The sequence below is a fragment of the Myodes glareolus genome, chromosome 11 (genome assembly GCF_982192425.1).
Source record: "Myodes glareolus chromosome 11, mMyoGla1.1, whole genome shotgun sequence".
In the NCBI taxonomy this organism is placed as follows: domain Eukaryota; kingdom Metazoa; phylum Chordata; class Mammalia; order Rodentia; family Cricetidae; genus Myodes; species Myodes glareolus.
Window position 1 is genome coordinate 41,410,376 of NC_142036.1, and position 6,090 is coordinate 41,416,465.

General features: G+C 43.5%; 1 non-coding gene across 1 annotated transcript; it reads right to left on the bottom strand.

Moving 5' to 3' along the window:
- Positions 1 to 1,175: 1,175 nt before the first annotated feature.
- Positions 1,176 to 1,291, bottom strand: LOC125410136 (U5 spliceosomal RNA). The gene has a single exon (XR_007234995.3). It is a non-coding gene; the product is annotated as a U5 spliceosomal RNA (small nuclear RNA).
- Positions 1,292 to 6,090: the final 4,799 nt, after the last annotated feature.

Below are 6,090 nucleotides of genomic sequence, written 5' to 3' on the forward strand. Positions count from 1 at the left end.
CAGGCTGGCACCCTCTATCTCTCTGTACCCCCTGCATTCCTGCTGGGGTTGTCTGCCAAGGGTCTGGCCTTTGAAGCTTAGTCTTCTGTCCACCCTTGACAGATGGGGCCACCCACACTGTGCTCTGGTTCTGTTCTGTGCTTGGTTTCCTGGGACTGAAGGCGATGGTAAGGATGCTTCAGACCTTCTAAGAGAGACCTTCTGAGGCAGGGAGATCGGGAGCCAGGTCCCTGGGTTTGACAGCTATGTGACCCCGGAGAGGTTTGGGAGCCCCTCTGTTCTAATTGACAAAGTGGTAGCAACAGCATAACATGGTTTTCACAGGAGAGGGCAGTGTGCGGCCTTTAGTGCCAGGCCCTCTCCAAGGTCGAAGTCACAGGCCTAGGGCTCACATTCCTTATTTTTAAAATGTTCTTTACTAGTATATGTTAATTTTATATAATAACGACTTTTATTATGATATTCTTATATATATATGTGATATATATATGATATATATCTCTCTCTTTCCATGTATATCATATATGTTTTATCATATCCCCCCATTCATTACCTCACTTGTCCCCTATGCACTCCCGCTGATCACCTTCTTCCCAATTAGCCCTCCTCACACTTTGACGTGGAGGGATCATTACTAAGGGCAGAGCACGGGGAAGAAGCCGCGGAGAGCCCCTCGTGGCTCCCTCTAGTGGTAATGGAGCGGATAGCACGAGCTCGGGCACCTCGGCTTGGGCCCGACTGGTCTTCACGACTCAGAGGGAAGAGCTGGCATGGGTGCCAAAAAGACTTCCCCTCTTAACCAATGCTGACATCCATTAGAAGGCCATCTTTCCTGCATTTGTCTGTCAGTGAAAGGTTGGAAGAAAATACCTCCAAGCAGGGGCCACACATCAGTACATCTTGCCCGCGGTGTGCACAGCTCCAAGCCCCGCCCAGGAGAGAGGAGGGCTTTGACTTCGGGTGTGGATCGCTGATGCCAATCTGCTGAGCGCTTGAGGCATCTGGAAGAAGCCAGAGTAGAGGTCGAGAACCACAGGTAAGTTTCAGAGGGACCTCTGGAACTAGCTCATTTCCTCAGGCAGGACCAGACCAGCAGGTCAACTTTTCAGTCCAAAGAACCATGATCAGTGAGGACACACAGATACACAGATTTCTCTCACTTTTTTTTTTTTATCAGCCTTGCAAAATGCAAGACCACAAAAAATTAGTAAACACTCAGGTTTGTTCCTCTCCACGGAAATCTTTAGTAAAAGGCGAAAGATTTATACGATCTGAAGAGAAACCAGAGCATACACACAGATTTCTCATAGTCACCGCTCACATTGGATTCAGGAGCCTATGTAACGGCCCCCAAACTCGTAGTGCTTTTACATGAGCTGAGACCTTATTAATCTCAGTAACTGTACATTTTAATATTATTCAAGAGCACTGTTGCTGTTTATTCGAGGCAGGGTTTCTCTGTAGCTGTGGAGCCTGTCCTGGAACTCGCTCTTGTAGACCAGGCTGGCCTCGAACTCACAGAGATCCGCCTGCTCTGCCTCCCAAGTGCTATGATTAAAGCCACCACCGACAGGCTTAAAAACACTTTTTCTAAAAAGAGATTTATTTATTTTTTTATCTTACGGATGTGAATGCTCTATCCACATGGACACCTTTACCAGAAGAGGGCATCAGATCCCACTAGGGATGGCTGTGGGCCACCATGTGGTCGCTGGGAATTAAACTCAGGTCTCCTGGAAGAGCACCCAGTGCTCTTGACCACTGAACCATCTCTACAGCCTTCAAGAACACTTTTTTAGGGGCTGGAGAGATGGCTTAGAGGTTAAGAGCATTGCCTGCTTTTCCAAAGGTCCTGAGTTCAATTCCCAGCAACCACATGGTGGCTCACAACCATCTGTAATGGGGTCTGGTGCCCTCTTCTGGCCTGCAAACATACACACAGACAGAATATTGTATACATAACAAATAAATAAATATTTTTTTTAAAAAAAAGAACACTTTTTTAAAAGAAATTTTAAAATAGTGAAAAGAATACAGCATGCTCCTATACCGTGCACCAAGTTTTCCTGTGATCGTTTAACATTAGTGACTAATGAAGAAAACAGAACAATACACACGCACACAAATAAAACACATTAGTCCTAACTATAGTCCATACTTTAATTTCATTTATTTAATGCTTAATTTTTTGGTCCCAGGATGTCACCTTACATTTGCCAGCATTATCACCTGGACTGTGATGATTTTATATCGTTTTATTTCCTTTCACTAAGAATTTTTTGGGGAGGGGGCAGGCAGTTGTGGCACACACCTTTAATCCCAGCACTTGGGAGGCAGAGGCAGGTGGACCTCTGTAAGTTGAGGCCAACCTTGTCTACAAAGTGAGTTTGGGAACAGACTCTAAAGCTACACAGAGAAACCCTGTCTCTCAAAAAAAAATTTTTTTTGAAGTCAGGTATGGTGACCCAACTTTTAACCCCAGCCCTCAGCAAGCAGAGGCAGAGGCAGGTGGATCTCTGTGGGTTTGAGGTCAGCCTGGTCTGTTACTGGTCTGTTACAGAATGAGGTCTAGGACAGCCAGGGCTATGCAGAGAGACCCTGTATCAAAAAGAACAACAACAAAAGAGAGACTTTTTTTGGTGGGGAGGTCTAAAATAGCTCAGACTGGCCTCAAATTCCTTATGTAACTGAAGACCTGGATCCTTCTGCCTCTGCTTTCCCTGGTACTGGGCTATAAGATCCACCACCACACTTGGTTTTTTGTGGTCACGGGAATCAAACCCAGTACTCTGTGCAAGCTAGGCAAGCACCCTACCAACAGAGCCACATTTCCAGCCTCAGTTTATAGAGGAAGAAAAAAGTACACATCAAGGAATGGGATTCTGGGCGCTGAGACTTTACATTCTGGTCTGGAACAATCTCAAGGCACAGCTTGTTTTAAAAAGGAAGATGGAAACAGTATATTCTGTTCCCTTTACTTATGAAAAAATAATAGATGTGGGTACATATGAATTTTAAATTTTATTATTATTAATATTAGTGTGTGTATGTGTGTGTTGTACAAGGACGTTAATGCACAATGCATGTAGGTACCTGTGGAAGCCAGAGGAGGGTGTTGGCCTCCCTAGAGCTGAAACTATAGGTGATTGTGAGCTGCCTAATGTAGGCACTGGGAACAGAGTCCAGACAGTCATAGATGAAAGGAGTAAGGATGGAAAATACACAGAGAATCTGGATTATGTATATTACTGTGTTTTCTTTGAATTTTTGATTGTGAATGAGTTAAGTATAGAGAAACATTTCATTGTACAGGCTGCTAAGCTAAACCAACACACACACACACACACACACACACACACACACACATATATATGTGGTTTAAAGGTATCTTGACTTCAAAATTTGGGTCTAGGGATATGTTGGTTTGGAAAAGAGGTTATGTTTTTCTTTCCACAGAGGATAAGAATCTGTGGATTCCTTACCAGCTAATATGGTTTTATCAAACAAGACCCCCTGAAGCAATGGCCCAGATGGTCCAACATCCATGACAGCTTCAGGACTTCTGGCTGAGATGGACCTACCACTCCTACTGTAAGCAACTTCCAAAACTCTAGAATTGACAGAGACATCTCATTGCCTGGAAGTCACCCAAAGTTCTTCTGTATCATTGGGGCATCCATCTTCAGCCCACAGGCCCAGAGTATCAGGCAGACTTTTCCATGAAGCAGGAAATTTCAAAGACAGTTCCACCTGTATTGGCAGTTTGTGAGTCACTTTCTTCTGTGTCCTGCAGAATGTCTGACAAACTCTTTCATGAAGAAGGAGCCCTGAAGGATCATCTCACCTTCTTTAGGCAAGTTCAGCAGTCATCTCTCTGTGGGTCCCACATGTCCAGCTCACACATCAAGAGCAGTCTCTTGTCCAAATGTCTAGCCAACTCCACAAGGAGCCTCTTCGATGACCATCATCCTTTTAAAGCATATTGGTGCTGCCAGAAGCAGATGTGTCTCATGTCATGAAAAGTCCTAATTTATTAAAACATTTAAATGCCATATTCTGGCAGGGTGGTGGTGACGCAAGCCTTTAATCCCAGCACTTGGGAGGCAGAGGCAGGCAAATCTCTGTGAGTTCAAGGCCAACCTGGTCTACAAGAGCTAGTTACAGGACAGAGAAACCCTATCTTGAAAAACAAAAACAAAAACAAAAAAACAAAACAAGAAGCCATATTCTGCTAGTCTTTGAAAAATTTGAAGAATACCTACCTAACTGAAATATATCTCTGTATATCTAGAAAAACTAACTAACATGACTACAAGCTTGACTATTATAGATGACTATCTATTAACCTGTATTTCTTAATTATACATTACATTTTAAATGAGCTGCACAAACACAATACCTTAATCAAGAGCAGAAACACATATACACAGTATAACAGAACTGACCTTAAGGGCTCCACCCTGCTAGCTTCCCCGCCAGCCATCCCAGCTTCCATCCAGAGGGCCTTCGGAGTGGTGAGTTGATTCGGGCCCGCGACAGGGGCCCGGCGAGGAGGTGCTAGGACTTTCCCCGACCCCATAGACTCCCAGGTCAGCCTGCTCTGCTGGCTCCACCCTGCTAGCTTCCCTGCCAGCCATCCCAGCTTCCATCCAGAGGGCCTTCGGATTGATCCTTCATCTGGCGAAGGACGGCGATACAGTCGGAGACCCACATTGGAGCACCGGACTGAGCCCCCCGAGGTCCAAATGAGGAGCAGAAGGAGGAAGAACATGAAAAACGAAATCAGTACTGCGAGGGATGCTATCACCCACTGATACAAGGGAACGGATCTGATGAGAGTTTACCAAGGCCAGTTGGACTGGGACTGAACGAGGACGTGATCTAACCAGATTCTCGGAATTTGGCCGGATTCTATGACTGTGGCTGGCCCGAAGTCTTTCTGAAAAGCCATTGACTATGACACTGGGACCTGTTTCCTCTACATATACTGGATTTTTGGGATCCAGTCTGTTTGGACACTCACCTTCCTGGACCTGGAGGGAGGGGGAAGGAACTGGAACTTCCCACAGGGCAGGAAACCCTGACTGCCCTGGGGGATGAAGAGGGAGGAGGAGGGGGAGTGGGGGGAGTGGGAGGGTGTTGGGAGAGGGGGGCGGAATTGGAAACTTTTATAATTTAATAAAATTTACTTAAAAAAAAAACTAAATGTATAATTTATAATGTAAAAAAAAAAGAACTGACCTTAAATTTGTATCAATAGACCAAGATCCACACTAATGCAAAGTATTCATATCTATATCAGAATATTCCATGAAAGACCAGATTAGCAGTGCCCCCAATCAGCAGAAAGTAGTCTAGAGAAAAATGCCCAAATTCTCTAAATGATTATTTATAAATGTTTGTTTACATTTAAAGGAGGCTATGCTATAGAGATGCATACTTTGCATTAGTGTGGATCTTGGTTTATTGATACAAATTTAAAGTCAATTTTGTTATATGTATATTTCTGTCTTGATTAAGGTATTGTGTTTGTGCAGCTCATTTAAAAATGTAATGTGCAGTTAAAATATAGATTAATAGATAGTCATTTATAATAGTCAAACTTGTAGTCATGTTAGTTAAGTTTTTTATGTGTACAGGTATATATATATATATTCAGATGGATAGGTATTCTTCAAATCTTTCAAATATGGCATTTAAAATGTTTTAAGAACTTAGACTTTTCTCTACAGTGAGACACAACTACTTCTCTCAGCACCAATTACTTCAGAGAGGTTGACGGACATTAAAAAAAAATTCATAATGAAATTTGCCTTCAATGTGACAAGGCTAGCCATTTGGGCATGAAACTGCTTTTGCCTGGACTGCTTGATGGTATGTTATAGAAGCTGGACAAGCAAGACCCACAAAAAAATGACTGCTGAAGTTGCCTAAAGAAGGTGAGACAATCCTTCAGATTCCTGCTTCATAAAAAGTCTGCCAGACATTCTGTAGGACACAGAAGAAAGTGACTGACAAACTGCCATTATAGGCAGAATTGTCTTTGAAACTTCCTGCTTCATGGAAAAGTTTGCAAATACTATGGGCCTG